Source organism: Emydura macquarii, unplaced genomic scaffold (genome assembly GCF_026122565.2).
Source record: "Emydura macquarii macquarii isolate MOO-44397 ecotype Brisbane River unplaced genomic scaffold, CSIRO-AGI_Emac_v2 contig_3477, whole genome shotgun sequence".
Lineage (NCBI taxonomy): Eukaryota > Metazoa > Chordata > Testudines > Chelidae > Emydura > Emydura macquarii.
This window is the reverse complement of record NW_027133614.1, coordinates 6,570,268-6,584,880: the sequence shown is the minus strand read 5'-3', so window position 1 is coordinate 6,584,880 and position 14,613 is coordinate 6,570,268. Positions and strand designations below refer to the sequence as shown.

The window sequence follows — 14,613 nt, the reverse complement described above, 5'->3', positions numbered from 1 at the left end:
GTCTTATTACTTGTCTTATTATTTTTTTCCTTCAAACAGTCTTATATAATATGCAGATTTGAAGTAAATTTCAAAATAGACTTCTCTCTTACATTCAGAAAGGAGGCCTTTCCTTTATATTGAAAAAGACCCACAGTAGAAATCAGCAGAATTTTAAACACTGGCAAACACAGGCATAAAACAGTGTCTGAAAGCAATCTCTTTGTTCCTGATTTTATTTTGATTTTGAAGAGCATTTATGATGTCATATAAACTAGTTACTCAGATAGCACACTCCATAACAAGATACAGCATTGAATCTGCTTGTGAAATTCAATTTTTTTTTATACAGCCGCTTGCTAATGACTTGGGTAATGAGTGTTAACTATGTATCAATGTTTTAGCAATCAGCACAAAATCGCCTAGTTTCTCCACTTCCCTGTTCATGAGATGCATATAAATGCAAACTGTAGTCCATCAACACATCTGTAAAGTACAAAGAAGTTATTCAAGATCACCTATATCCAATTTAAGTAAATAGCTGCAGCAGGATTCTAGAAAATGGTACACGTCAAATGTGACTACACCAGTGTATGAAACTCTGTGTATTAGTATCACAATGATTGAAGGTCTGTTAGCTTTTCAATAACAGATTTACATTTTCAGAGCATTTTATTCAATAGAAAACCTTAATGCTAACTGAAATTTGGAATGTAAGAGCATTGACAGGAAAGAAATAGGTTTGTTTTCTTTCACAAATATTCAAAATACTGCATTAAGTTCTTTTAAAGTAGAGAAGTATCAAATAGAGTTGACTGTTTTCACCCACGTGATCTTAGATCTCAAATATTTTATTTATACAAATTGGATTGATGTTACAATTAGAATAGGGCTCAAATCCTACAAAACCTATCTCTCAGGGAGAGCCCTGCACCTACAGCAGATCATCCAGGATTAGGGTGTAAAATAGCACGGGTGAGACTCTACAGAACTCAGAGTCCAGAAAAGGGCTGGGGGTTTTATGGGTTTAATACACCTTTGAGCACTCCCAATCCTTAGCTCTTCCAGAAGCTAGATAATTTAAACTTTTCTAAGTTATAGCATTTTCCCCAGTCTGTGTTATGGGCCATAACGTTGCTCAGAATCTCCTTTACCTAGTCCAGTGACTGTAAGGGTGTCCTCTGAAAGCAGACTTATAACTGTCTTAAACACAGGGCTTATGCCAGGGAAATCCTCCCCAGCAAATACAGAGCATGTAGAGCTCCCTGATGACATACTGGCACATGTATTTAATATTAAAGTGCCAGAGCAGGGGTGAAATTCTCACCCCAAATTTTTTTAAAGTGTTTAAAATCCTTGTTTTATGTGACATGTTGGAAGTGGACCAAATAACTAAAAATAAATAAATAAAATGGATTACTGAACAGTTGGAAACTTTCAAGACTTAGAAATTTACAATTCAGATTAAATGTAATGGAAATTAAGCATCCAAATCTCAGAGATGGTTTTGAAAATCTCAGCCATAGTTTCCCAGTTTTCAGTTTCATTCTGTTTGCTAAATGTACATCAGATGTTAAAATGAGTATTATATGTGCTATTTTTTCTTATTTCTTTAAACCAATGTATAGTATAACCTCAGAGTTACAAACACCTCGGGAACGGAGGTTGTTCGTAACTCTGAAATGTTCATAACTCTGAACAAAATGTTATGGTTGTTCTTTCAAAAGTTTATAGTTGAACATTGACTTAATACAGATTTGAAACTTTACTATGCAGAAGAAAAATGCTGTCCCCCCACCCCCCCCCCTTTTTTTTTTTTTTTTTTTTTTTTAAGTAGCTTACTTTTAACATAGTACTGGTACTGTATTTGCTTTCTTCTGTGTGTGTGTCTCAGCTGCTGCTGATTGTGTACTTCTGGTTCCAAATGAGGTGTGTGGTTGACTGGTCACTTTGTAACACTGGTGTTCATAACTCTAAGACTCTACTGTATATAAACGATAAAAATAAGTGCAGGAAAAATGTACATTAAAATAATGTTAAGGCACTAGATGAAAATCAGAATTCTAGGTGTCAGTTAAACATTGTAATTCATGCACTTTTACTGAAACCTACGGCAAGAAAAATCATCTATTGTTCCAAAACCTCAACAATATTAAAGCACTGTAGAAGCCTTTTTTTTTTTTTTTAAATGAGTATAGTTGGAAATACTTATGAGCCAGATTCTAGAAATCATAAGGTGAGCTTAAAAACCATGAGATTTTAAAAAAATACATTATGCATGTTTGTTTGTTTTTTGCCTTCTGGTTTTGAACATTTATGTTTCATTTTTTCAAGCCCTCGGATTCTTACATAAACAAATGTTTCCAGGTGCTCGTACTAAAAGAAAAATTTCAAATATTCATGGTAAAATGAAAAGAGTTGGCAACACAATGACTTTAAATTCAGTCTTTCAACCTTTAATCAAAATTTCTGAAGCTTATGGACACTTAATTTAGAAATTAAATATTATTTTAATGTTAGAGACTAACATTGATTAGAACTGAGATACAAGAACTTTTCTTGCCACAGAGGATAACATCTGGAGTTTTCTAACTTCAAATTTTTCAGGAGTCACAGGAACATATGTTATTTCTTACAGGTCATATAATGCCTATAGTACCTAGCATCAGAGATATCATAGCCAGAGCTGCAGAAATAATTAAAATCATTGTGGCTCAATCAAAACACTTAATTTCCAATTTGAAAGGTTTAGTTTTGATTTTGACACCGGACCCTTTTTTAAAAAATATAAAATAAAGTAAATTTTGAAATGAAATCATTTTGAACTGAAAAACAAAAACTCTGTTCCAGGACATTTTTTAAAATTTTTCCCCCCAAACAAATGTTCATCAAAACTGATAAAATTTTCCAAAAAAAAAAAAAAAAAAAATTCAGTGGAGTCAAAATAGCCTTTTCTGACAGAAATCTGTTTTGACAAAAACTTCACAACCAGCTCTGCTGGCAAAGCTTGTTTTGAATAGCTCTACTACCAACTTAGCATAGTAATAAATCTTACTGTGGAAAAAGATCCTTGGATGTTCTGGTGAAAATTGTGTCTGAGTCTCTAAAAATTCCCTGTGCATACGAAGTAGAATTGACATACATCATCTTCATACACTTATAAAAAGTGCGGTTAATAAAGACCATGTAGCTAATGCTATTGGATATAGGCCCAGCACGGCCACAAAATCTGCTTTTTCCTGTCACTTCAACCAGGCCATCCACACTCTGATTCATTTCACTGATTTCTTAATGCACCATGCCTCAAGCTCAAATATTTTGTTCTTCCATTGAGGCTTAACATCCCAAAGGCCTGATCTACATCTCTAACCTGCTGCTGATTCCACTTATGCTAAGAATGCCCTTTCAAAATCTGTTTATTAAGCCTCCACATTCACCTTATTCAGGTCACTCTGTAAATCTCATTCCTGCTGAATCACTACAAGAACAAGTGTTTGCACTTTTAAAAATCAAGCACTACAAATAATTTGAACTACCAGGAATTGTTCACTCCTAAACACAGCCATATAATTCTATATCTAACTTATTGTCCTTCCTCGTCCTTACTATTATAGACTAAGTTGTCTGTCTAATATTCATTTAGATTATCAGTTTTTTGCGGCAAGGACCTGTGTTTCATGGGTGTCCTGTGAAGCAGCTAGCACATTAGTAAATGCTACAGAATATTAGACAACTATAACAACAATAATGGGCTGAGACAACGGCTCCTATAAACCTTTGTCTCCGTTCTGTTTAAGGGGGTGAGGGGATAAGAAAAGGCTACTACTGATTTTGTAAGGTGTGCAGGAATTAGCCCAGCTCTGATACACTTTAGGAGTTCCACAGCTCTGCATGTTTGCAGGCAGTAGGTTCACCGTTACTTACTTTCTAATCCGTACAAGAGTGGGTGCTCCCTCCTACACATTTCCTAAGGTGTTTACAGTTCACAGATGGGGCAATAAGATAGAGCCATCAAATCATCTGAACAAGGTTACAGAGCTAGACCCAAAATTAAAACTCAGGAATGCAAGATTAGGACTCAGACCATTCCTCCATAAAAATCCCAACAAATGTCTGTTTGTGATTGTTCTCTAAGTAGCTAAGGGAAAAGACTTTCAGCTTATTTGCAGGAAACATAAAACGTTAAAAAAGCATTCTTCACCTGTCAGACAACAACCTGAAGGTGATATCCACTGCACTCAAAACAATTAACAGTTGATCAGTTTGTATATCAGTTTTTACATTTCCAAAAATAAATTTATAGTGATAAATCATATTTGAAATTATTTTCTGTCCATCCCTGATGTGTAATTTATGGGACTGGAGGAGGAAGATTGAATTTCTGATACATTAGGCTGCTAATTTATCAGCTATTCTATCCCACACCTAACATATGTCATCAAGTGTTTGGGGAAGTTATCTTTTAAATATTTATTTTTTAATCAGCTGGGTAAAATAACGTTATTTCAAGCAGAACAGTGTTTTCTCAAGAATGCAAATATACAGTGCAAGGAAGGGACTGGTGCCAGTATATCTGATGAATGTGATCAAGTTTGTTAATTGTGATACAATTAATTTCAAATACAATATGTGCAGAATTGACAGAGGCCTTGTTATTAAAACTTGACTGCACATTGTCAATGTGATTCTCCAAGTAAAGATATGAAAAATCATCCAGACACACCATTCAGACACACCATTCTCGATACTATTTTCCAACTGGAAGCCAAGTATTTAAGGGTGTTACAGAGTTTGTATCAATATTTTAAAATATTCCGATACATACATTATTTCAATAGTGTTTTAATACATTCATTTTAGTTTAAGTGGTTTGATTAATGTTCTAAATCAACAGTTGCAGCCTCAAGGGCTTCACTGGCAACTTGCCAGAAGCCTGAGGGCTGTATCCAATTTGCATAAACATTTACATGAATGTACATCCTGTCATGTTTGAAGTATTACAGATCTGATATTACTGTACTTGTGTACCATAGGAAAAAGCTTTTAAAATGAGAAGTTCCAGTAGCTTCTGGGTTAGCTTCTTCTTGAATTCTGAGAGGCGTTGTTGCCTCTCCTTTCCTCTCTTCTGGCTACTGTAAGGCCAAGACTGTCTCATCTCTCCTAACTGCTTGATGGAATAGGGGCTGTCTTGCTCTCCCTATGAAACTGCGGGATCAACACTGAAGAAACAAAATACAGCTAGAATCAGAAAATGTTTTCCCCCCAAGGAATAACTTTTATGGGCCAGATCTCCAGTTGACGTAAATCTGTATTTTTCTATTGACTTCAATGGAGCTACATTAATTTACACTTGGTGAAGATCTGGCCATATAACTGGAGATAAAGAAAGCTACTATAAGCAAAAGAGAGTAACAGAACTTCCCTAGTCTGGCATTCAGCACAGTCCTCTGATCCTTGGCTTTGGAGTCCTTTCTGTCTCTTGCTCTATAGGCCCTCTTCTAAGCATCTGCGTGGCTATGTCTATACTGGAGCTGGGAGTGTAATTTCCAGACAAGCCAGTGCCAGCTCTGATTGAGGTAGCATGCTAAGAATAGAAGGGTAGCCATGGAGGCATGAGCAGTGGGAGGGGCTGACTGCCCAAGTACAGACATCGTCCAGCTCCAGTGTAAACATACCCTGTCGCGGGAAGGTGATCTTGTTCATCAAGAACCATGCAGAGACACCGCACTTTCTTACAGCCTACATTTCCCTCCTAATTGCTCAATGGCCCACCCAGATAAGGAGGGCACAAATCAGCACAACAACATTGCTATGATGCTGGCAATCACTCCCACACCTCCACCCATTGGCTCCTGGCAGAATAACCTGATATGCTACATTGAGGAGGTACATCATACTTCTAGTATCTAATTAGAAAACAATTTCAATTGCATGGGGAGGTTGAGGGAGCAGTGCTTAAAATGTCCAGGCTTATTATACCTCCTTACCAGCTTAAAAGCTCAAAAGCTGTTGTTCAAGTGAACCTCAGAGTCATCTTCCCCAGAAGTCAAAATTCTACCTCTCACAAAGCTCTGAGTGAATTCATCCAATGACGTTCCAGAGCTCAGTACTGCTGATGTATTGGACAAACTGCACTTAAGTTTCACTCTCAGAAGAACCTAAAAATGTTAGGTTGGACCACACAAATCCATTCAGATTTACTAGTCAGACTCTGAAGTCCAAGAACCACCGTACTGAACAGATAAGAACCATAATAGTAACATGGTGCATGAAATATGATTGATAACTTTGGTTGGCCTTTTGTCAGGATGTTAAAACGTTGTAACATTGCTTGTTTCATAAGAGGAAGATATTTTGGTCAGTGATACCTAGAAGCAGAGTCTAATCTTTGCCAGATCTCATCTTGGCTCAGGAGAGAGGGTGTCAGGGAGATGATTTCAGCAGTTTGGCCCCTGGCTTTGGGTCCCTAGTGAGCCCTACACCAGTGAGGGATCGGCATAACACAGTAGTGGGTGGGGCAAAGGGGGAAGAATTGGTAGCAACACAGATTTTTCAGCAGGAAGCTCCTTAAAACCAGCGGAATTTTCAGCTGGTTCATATAGCTTCTTTATGCCATCTGAGTGGGACAAAGGAGTTATAACCAGCCTCGAGAATCTGGCCCTTAATTTCAATAACAATTGCATTGTGCAATTTCTTTTTAGAGCTCCAAAACAGTAATTTTGCTATTAGAAATTTAAGCACATTGGTGATATCTGGATATTTTAGAACATATCTAGAAAAGTAATCCTCTTATAGTGGCAAGTATTTTTTGCATCACTGAAATGTAAATGTGGGCTATTTGTGGGGTTAAAGAACACTTATTAGGACGGAGTGAAAAAAAGATTACCCAAACTTTTGGCCAAAATACAAATTGAATCAAACAAAACTATTTTAAAATTTGGTTAGCTTGTTTCCCTCTATTTATTATTCCTTATTTTGGTATACTGGTGTTTCTGTGATGGGACCAGAAGCACAAGTGTTGAAATGCTATGAAGAAGATTCCCTCAGTAAGATTTCCAGGCTAAATTGACAGCCTCATAAATGTGAGGTTTTGCATAATTTGGTTTAAACAATCTGAACTTTTGGAAGCTCATGGGATTCAGCTCTTTTGATACTGAATATTTCTCACACCCACTAGCACTTTCATATTTCATGGTTTATTTGCAAACTCATTTTTAGAGCTTCCAAGCTCAGTTTTAAAATGTTTATAATACGCCAAAACTTGACATACACTATAAAGCTGTAGCCTAAGAGGAGCTTTAAGTTTCAATGTCACATGTGGAAACATTGACTTGTCAAAGAAATGATCATATCAGGTATGTGTGATGCCAGTAATCAGCAAATACACCTATTTTTGTTATCTGCTAAACAAAGCACGGAAATGGGTATCAGGTGTTCTTGATTCTAGTCATAGCTTTTCTTAAGCGTCCAACCAACATTTTTAAACTTTGGTGCCATTGATGTCAGCGGCAGGTATGGATTGCTCAGCATCTCTGAAAATTAGAATAATAGAATATGAGAGTTGGAAGGGACCTCAGGAGGTCATCCAGTCCAATCCCCTGCTCAAAGCAGGACTAACCTCAGCTAAATCATCCCAGCCAGGGCTTTGTCAAGCCACAGCTTAAAAACCTCTAAAGATGGAGATTCCACCACCTCCCTAGGTAACACATTCCAGTGCTTCACCACCCTCCTAGTAAAAAACTTTTTCCTAATGTCCTACCTAGACCTCCCCCACTGCAACTTGAGACCATTGCTCCTTGTTCTGTCATCTACCACCATTGAGAACAGTCTAGCTCCATCCTCCCTGGAACCCCCTTTCAGGTAGTTAAAGGCTGCTATCAAATCTCCCCTCATTCTTCTCTTTTGCAGACTAAACAAGCCTAGTCCCCTCAGCCTCTCCTCATAAGTCTTGTGCTCCAGTCCTCTAATAATTTTTGTTGCCCTCCGCTGGATTCTCTCCAACTTGTCCACATCCTTTTTGTAGTGGGGGACCCAAAACTGGACACACTACTCCAAATGCAGCCTCACCAATGCCGACTAGAGAGGAATAATGACTTCCCTTGATCTGCTGGCAATGCTCCTATTAATGCAGCCCAATATGCTATTAGCCTTCTTGGCAACCAGGGCACACTGCTGACTCATATCCAGCTCCTTATCCACTGTAACCCCCAAGTCCTTTTCTGCAGAACTGCTGCCTAGCTTGTTGGTCCCCAGTCTGTAGCTGTGCATGGGATTCTTCCATCTTAAGTGCAGGGCTTGCACTTGTCCTTGTTGAACTAGGCCACTTTTATTTGATACCAAAGGCTGTGGTTTTCAAAGGCACCTGTGGAAGTTAAGGTGCAATTTTCAAAGGCTCCTAAAAGAAAAGCCGATAAGACTGCTGCTCCTAAGTCACATAGACAATTTTGAAAATTCCACACTCCTTAGGTACCCAACTTTAATTGAATTTCAATGAGATTCAAGGGCCTAATTCCAGTAGGCTCCTTTGAAAATTTCAGGCAACATTTCCAAAATAGAAGCCTAAATTTAGTCACCTAAATAAGTGGTAATATTTTTTTTTCAAAGTGCTGTGTACTCAATAGTTTTCATTCACCTCAGTGAGATTAATTGAATATTTAGCATTTTTAAAAAGATGCTTATATATGGATTTTGTAGCTTACCTCCTATTTTTGAAAATTTTGACCAAAGACTGGGATTTGTAAAGGGGCTTACGGAAGTTGTGCCCAAATCCCATTAAAATTAAATTTATTTGCTAACTTTCTTAGGCTTTGGTAAGCCTAGCATAAATATGGATTTGGGGCTAATTTTATGCATGTGAGGTTGAGAATGTTGACACTGACATTTTTGTCCCCCAATTTCTTCAACTATAAAGTAAGGGTGTTTCAGGTTCTGTTCACTAAGGTTTGCAAATCACCTTTGGATCCTTGGATAAAAGTCCCCAAATAAATACCAACAATTGTCTTTGGTGTATTTTGGAGCACTTTTTAACTAGAAGAATATACCAGAATGAAAGTTATTTTGACAGTTATTTTTTCTAGCATCTGAAGTAGAGCAAATTAAAAACAACCTTGATCTATTTGGAGAGAAGGGGATTTGATACAGATGAGGTTTTTTAAGTTACTAACCTAAAAGGTGGGCTAGGGGTCGGGTCCTTACCTGGTATAAACCATTGTAATTCCACTGAGAATCTGTCCATCGATATTCTAGAGACAGAGTTGTGCATAACCAAATTAAAGGAATAGCATTTTAAATAAACACACTTAGAATGTATGCTCAGCAACTTAATTGACAGAATACATCACCGCAGCTGTAACATGACACTTGTAAAAGGAGTGTATTAGTAAACTCTGCTATTAACTAGATTGTCTTGTTATGCTTTCAGCAATGTGTACTAAGGAGTTGGTAGCATTGCATGAAATTGTTTCGAAGCAATGGCACAGAATAGAATCTGGAATATGCATTTTCATAAATTGTTAGATAAATATTGTCCATTCTAAGAAATCCCTACTATCATAAGTATGTGATAGATCATAACAGAGATGAAGCAGTTTGTGTGGCCTGTTACATAGTCCTCAGAGAACAGAGTAAAGAATCTGAAAAAAAAATCTTTACCAGACACATGTACAAAAGGAACTTTAACTCCCACACAGCCATTATCACAGTTGTCAAAAATCTAGAAATAATTTGTAGTAGCTAGAGTAGCAAAAGTTTCTTTAAATTTTTCAAACTAAATTTTTCTCATTCTTTTTCTCACTGCAATTTGAAACACCTACCAAAAGGAAAAAACTAATTGTGAGAGGTGTAATAAACACAGAATAGTAACGTAATTGAGTATATCGCCACATATTGTTATTGAATGTTTTATCATTGGAAACAAAATTAATTCCAAAAAACAGACACAGCAAAATAATGGGCCACATTAAACAATTCGTGACACATATAATGTGAACCTCATATCTGAATATTAATAATGATTATATGTACAGCACAAATCCACTTTAAGGTTTTATAATGTTGCCCTTCACCACAGAATTTGAGCACCTTCTACATAAAATTTTTAGCAATAGGGATTAGTGAAGTCCCTATTACACTTCGTGGAGTACTTGGCATGTATTAATGACGGACACCAAGCTCCATTATTGCTGTTAGACAGTTAGAAGCATCATTCAGCTATACATTAATAAAATATTCCAAGTATAGCTAGGTGGAACAGGGGTAATCTGGCATCTATACAGTATCTGTGCATTGAGGATTTCCAGAATGACTCATCTGCATATAACTCATAAATGACATAATAAAATAAAATAGAATAATAAAATAACAATAATAATAATTAATAATAACCTAGATAATATTGACTGGTTGATTCTTTTTATTTAAGGTATTCATTGAAATAAATGGTGTGCTCACTCTCTTTTACCTGCTTTAATTTCCAAACGGATGGGGACAGGGGCACTGCTGAGAAATGTACTTCAGAGCTCTTTACCACTTCCATTCTTCTTCTAACTGGTTTCCAGCTGCTGATTGTCAACAGGTCAGAAAATGTCTCAGCAAGAAGTATAATATTCAGAGAACAGTTCCATACCTCTGAACTCTAAGAAATAAAGGAAATAATGTTCATAAAAACCAGGCACAATGGACCCAGATTAGGGAAAATATCTTAGGCCTGGTCTACACTGGCAATGTAGATCGATGTAAAGTCACTTATGTCGACCTACTTACACCCACATTTACACTGGCACCACTTTTAATTCGAATTAAGGTGCCTGGAAAATCTATCTAATAAGACCACGTCTGCAAGTGACATAGTGCCTAAATCAAATTTGTTAAATCGATTTAGTGTCAGTGTAGAAACAACATTACTTAATTCGAATTTATTGGCCTCCGGAATGTAACCCACAATGCCCCATTTTGACTGCTCTGGACAGTTGCGCTGTGCTGCTCAGTGGTCATGCTACCAGGAAAAGTCCCCTCCCCTCAAGCACCGGGAAGATTGGAATTTTCATTTCCTGGGCTGCCAGCGTGGAGAGAGCTTTGTCACTGTTCTCCACATGACTACTGCAAAGCCCAATGTGCTCCAACATGGAGTCGACCAGAGGTCTTAGATCTCATCGGGTTGTGGGTCGAGGAGTCCGTTCTGGCTCAGCTCAGAGCCAGCAAAAAAAATCTGGACATTTATGGGAAGATATCCCAGGACATGCTGGAAAAGGGACACCAGAGGGACACTCAGCAGTGCCGCGTGAAGATCAAGGAGCTGCATCAGTTGTATCAGAAAGCCAGGGAAGCTAACAGCCGCTCTGGCTCCTCTCCCAAAACATGCAGGTTATATGAGGAGCTGCATGCAATTCTCGGTGGCGATCCCATCATGGTGCCGCCCCGCAGCATTGATACCTCCGCTAGTTCACAGTCCATGGACAATGATGAGGACTCCGTGGATGAGGAGTAGGAGGAGGTTGAGAAGAGCAGGATGCAGGAGAGCGGGGTGTCCATTCTCCCTGAAAGTCAGGATATATTCCTGAGCCCCGAGCAGTCCAGCAGCACACAAGACAGCACTAATGATCCTCGGGAAGGTACATCTGGTGAGTTTTTTTTCTTCTTAGTAGTTCTGTCCTTTTACATTGGGGGGGAGGGGGGTAGGAAGGGGATTTCAGGCGTTTCATTGACTGTAATGTGGGGTTACCCAAAGAACAGTTTATTTATGTGATGAGAAATGCTACGTTTATCATCAGTTGATATCTCACGGAAATGTCCATGTATGTAATCTGTTATCATTCACAAAACTTTTCAGGGGAGGGTTGTCTTGTTCCTCTCTCCATGGTAGGATACTTCGTTGCAATCAAGGGAGCCTTCATCATGGCGGAACACTGCTGGTACCCCGCTGCGTCCAGCAAATCTTTATTTTAAGCACAGACTTTCCCCCCACGCTCTCTTCAGTACCTCTCTGTAAGGGTTTAAAATACCAGCAGAGCTTCCCTCCACCCCAACCATGCTGTCCTCAGATCCTCTCTGTAATGGCACAGCGAGCAGACCCTTCTGGGAGGTCAGGAATGGAATCTGTGTTTGCCCTGTGCACTGCATGGCGATTATTGTATCAGGGGATCGTTGTCTACATTGTTACAGTAGTATCATTTTCTTCACTATGCTAACAGTGGCTACTTTGTTATTTTTCTTTCATTTTGTAGACATCTCAGCATTGGACCGATCCTCAAGAAATGCTGCGGAAAGACTATCACAGATTAGAAAGAGGAAAAAAAAACAAAACAGAGATGACATGTTTGGCGAGCTCATGAATGCCTCAGCGGCCGCAGAATATGGACATGGACAGGGAGAGTTGCAGAGAAATCATGGAGCATAATCGCAGTACTATGCAGGAGATGCTGCAAATAATGCGGGACTAGGCAGACATGCTCCGGTGGCTTGTGGAGATTCAGGAGGAGCGGAGCCAGGACAGAGTCCTGCTGCAGCCCCTTCATAATGCTCCTCAACTGATGGCTTTACTGCCCTCTCCCGACCCCAAGAGGTCTCAGAGGAGACTGTCCGGGCTGCAGTACGTGCTCGCCTCCACCGCAGAAAGCAGTGGTGGCCACGCTGACAGCTGTCCAGCAAGCTACCACCCTACCCCTTGAGATAGTGAATTAACACTTCTCCCATGACTTGAATGTTCAGAAATAAAGTAAAGCACCATTTCTACATGTTTCTTTATTAAATCGTATCTTGTTCTGGAGGGATTTGGAGGGTACAGATATCGATGGGGGGCAGGGTTCACCAAAGGCAAACAACATACAGGAACAGAAATGAGTCCTGCATCTCATTGCAGAACCTGGTTTTCAAAGCTTCCCCAATGCAAAGCGCTACATAGTGCTGGCATCTGTCTGCTCATAATTGGCGGCTCGTCTTTCTGCCTCCACAGCCCAACCCTGGGGGAACCTCTCACTCTTCGCTTCACACACTTTATGAAGAACACAGCACACAGATATCACAGAAGGGAGGTCATGTCCAGCCTAGTGAGGAGACTCCTCCATCTACCCTTTAAATGCCCAAAGGCACATTCTACAACCATTCTGCAACTGCTTAACCTCTTATTAAAACACTCCTTATCGCTGTCAAGGTGACCGGTATACGGCTTCATTAGCCAAGAGAGCAAGGGGTAAGCAGGATCCCCCAGGATCACTATGGGCATTTTCACACCCCCAATCTGAATCTTTTGGTCTAGGAAAAAAGTGCCTGCCTGCATATTAGAGTACAGCCCTGAATTATGAAATACACGTGTGGCATGCACCTTCCCAGACCTCCCCATGTAGATGTCAGTGTAACAACCCCTGTGATCCACAAGCCCCTTTACGACCATGGAAAAGTACCTCTTGCAGTTTATGTACTCATTTGCTAGGTGGGCAGGCACTAAGATAGGGATGTGCGTCCCATCGATGCTCCCCCCACCCCCGCAGTTTGGGAAGCCCATCATGGCAAACCCCTCCACTATGTCCTGCACATTTTCCAAAGTCACTATCCTTTGTAGCAGAAGTCTTCTGATGTCCCTGCATACATGAATCACTGTGATGCCCACTGTAGATTTATCGACTCTGAATTGATTCCCAACCGAGCGGTAACAGTCGGGGGTTGCCAGCTTCCAGAGAGCAATGGCAATTCTCTTCTCCACCTTCAGAGCTTGTCTCAAGTGAGTATTCACGCACTTCAGAGATGGTGCCAGCTCTGAGCACAGTTCCAAGAAAGTTGTCTTTTGCATACGAAAGTTTTGCAGCCACTGATCATCGTCCCACAGCTGCATAACGATGCGGTCTCACCAGTCTGTGCTTGTTTCCCTGCACCAGAACTGGTGCTCCATGGACTGCAGATGATGCGTTACAGCCTGCAGCAATTGGGAAATGTTCTGCTCAATGGCTTGTAGCAGTGCAGCCTTGGTGGCATTGCTGTTGTCTGTGCTTCAGCTTCTTGCTCTCCTTTGAAAATACTCAATGATAAGACGCAATGTATTTGTGACGCTCACAATAATAGTGCAGAGTTGAGCTGGCTCCATGTCTCTGCAACAATGGTGAGTGCGGGGAGTAAATAAATGGCGCAAAAATACTTTTCTTGTTTGTTGGGGGAGGGGAAAGCAGGGGGAAGCAGCATTGCATAATGGGACGATGACACTTGTCCCAACAGCCTCCATGGCTAGTTGCATTGTGGGATAGCTACCCACATTGCACTGCTTTGCAATTCGAATTAAGAGTGCTCATTGTAAATGCAGGAGACCGGTGCAAACAGCATAGTGTATACGCGCTGCTGCAACTTCTAAAAGTCGGCTGCTGAAAGTCGACTTAAAGTAAGTCGGCTTCCCTCAGCAGTGTAGACATGGCCTTAGTTAGGGTAATAGAGATGCAGAGTCAGCAGATATAAATTTACAGTGGTTTGGAATAATGAAAGAATTGTAATGCCTTTCATTGCTTCCTGTAGACTTTAAGGCCAGAAAGAAACATCATGATCATCTAGTCTGACTCCTGCACAATGCAGGTCACATAACCTCACCCATCCACCTTTGTACGAGACCATAATCTCTGCCTGTGTTTCTGAAGTCCTCAGATCTTGATTTAAAGA

At 39.7% G+C, this 14,613-nt stretch overlaps 1 protein-coding gene across 2 annotated transcripts in view; it reads left to right on the top strand.

The window, feature by feature from the left end:
- The window catches only part of BRINP3 (BMP/retinoic acid inducible neural specific 3), a 252,313-nt gene that overhangs the window by 149,034 nt on the left and 88,666 nt on the right, over positions 1-14,613 (top strand). The gene's annotated exons all lie outside the window — the stretch shown is intronic.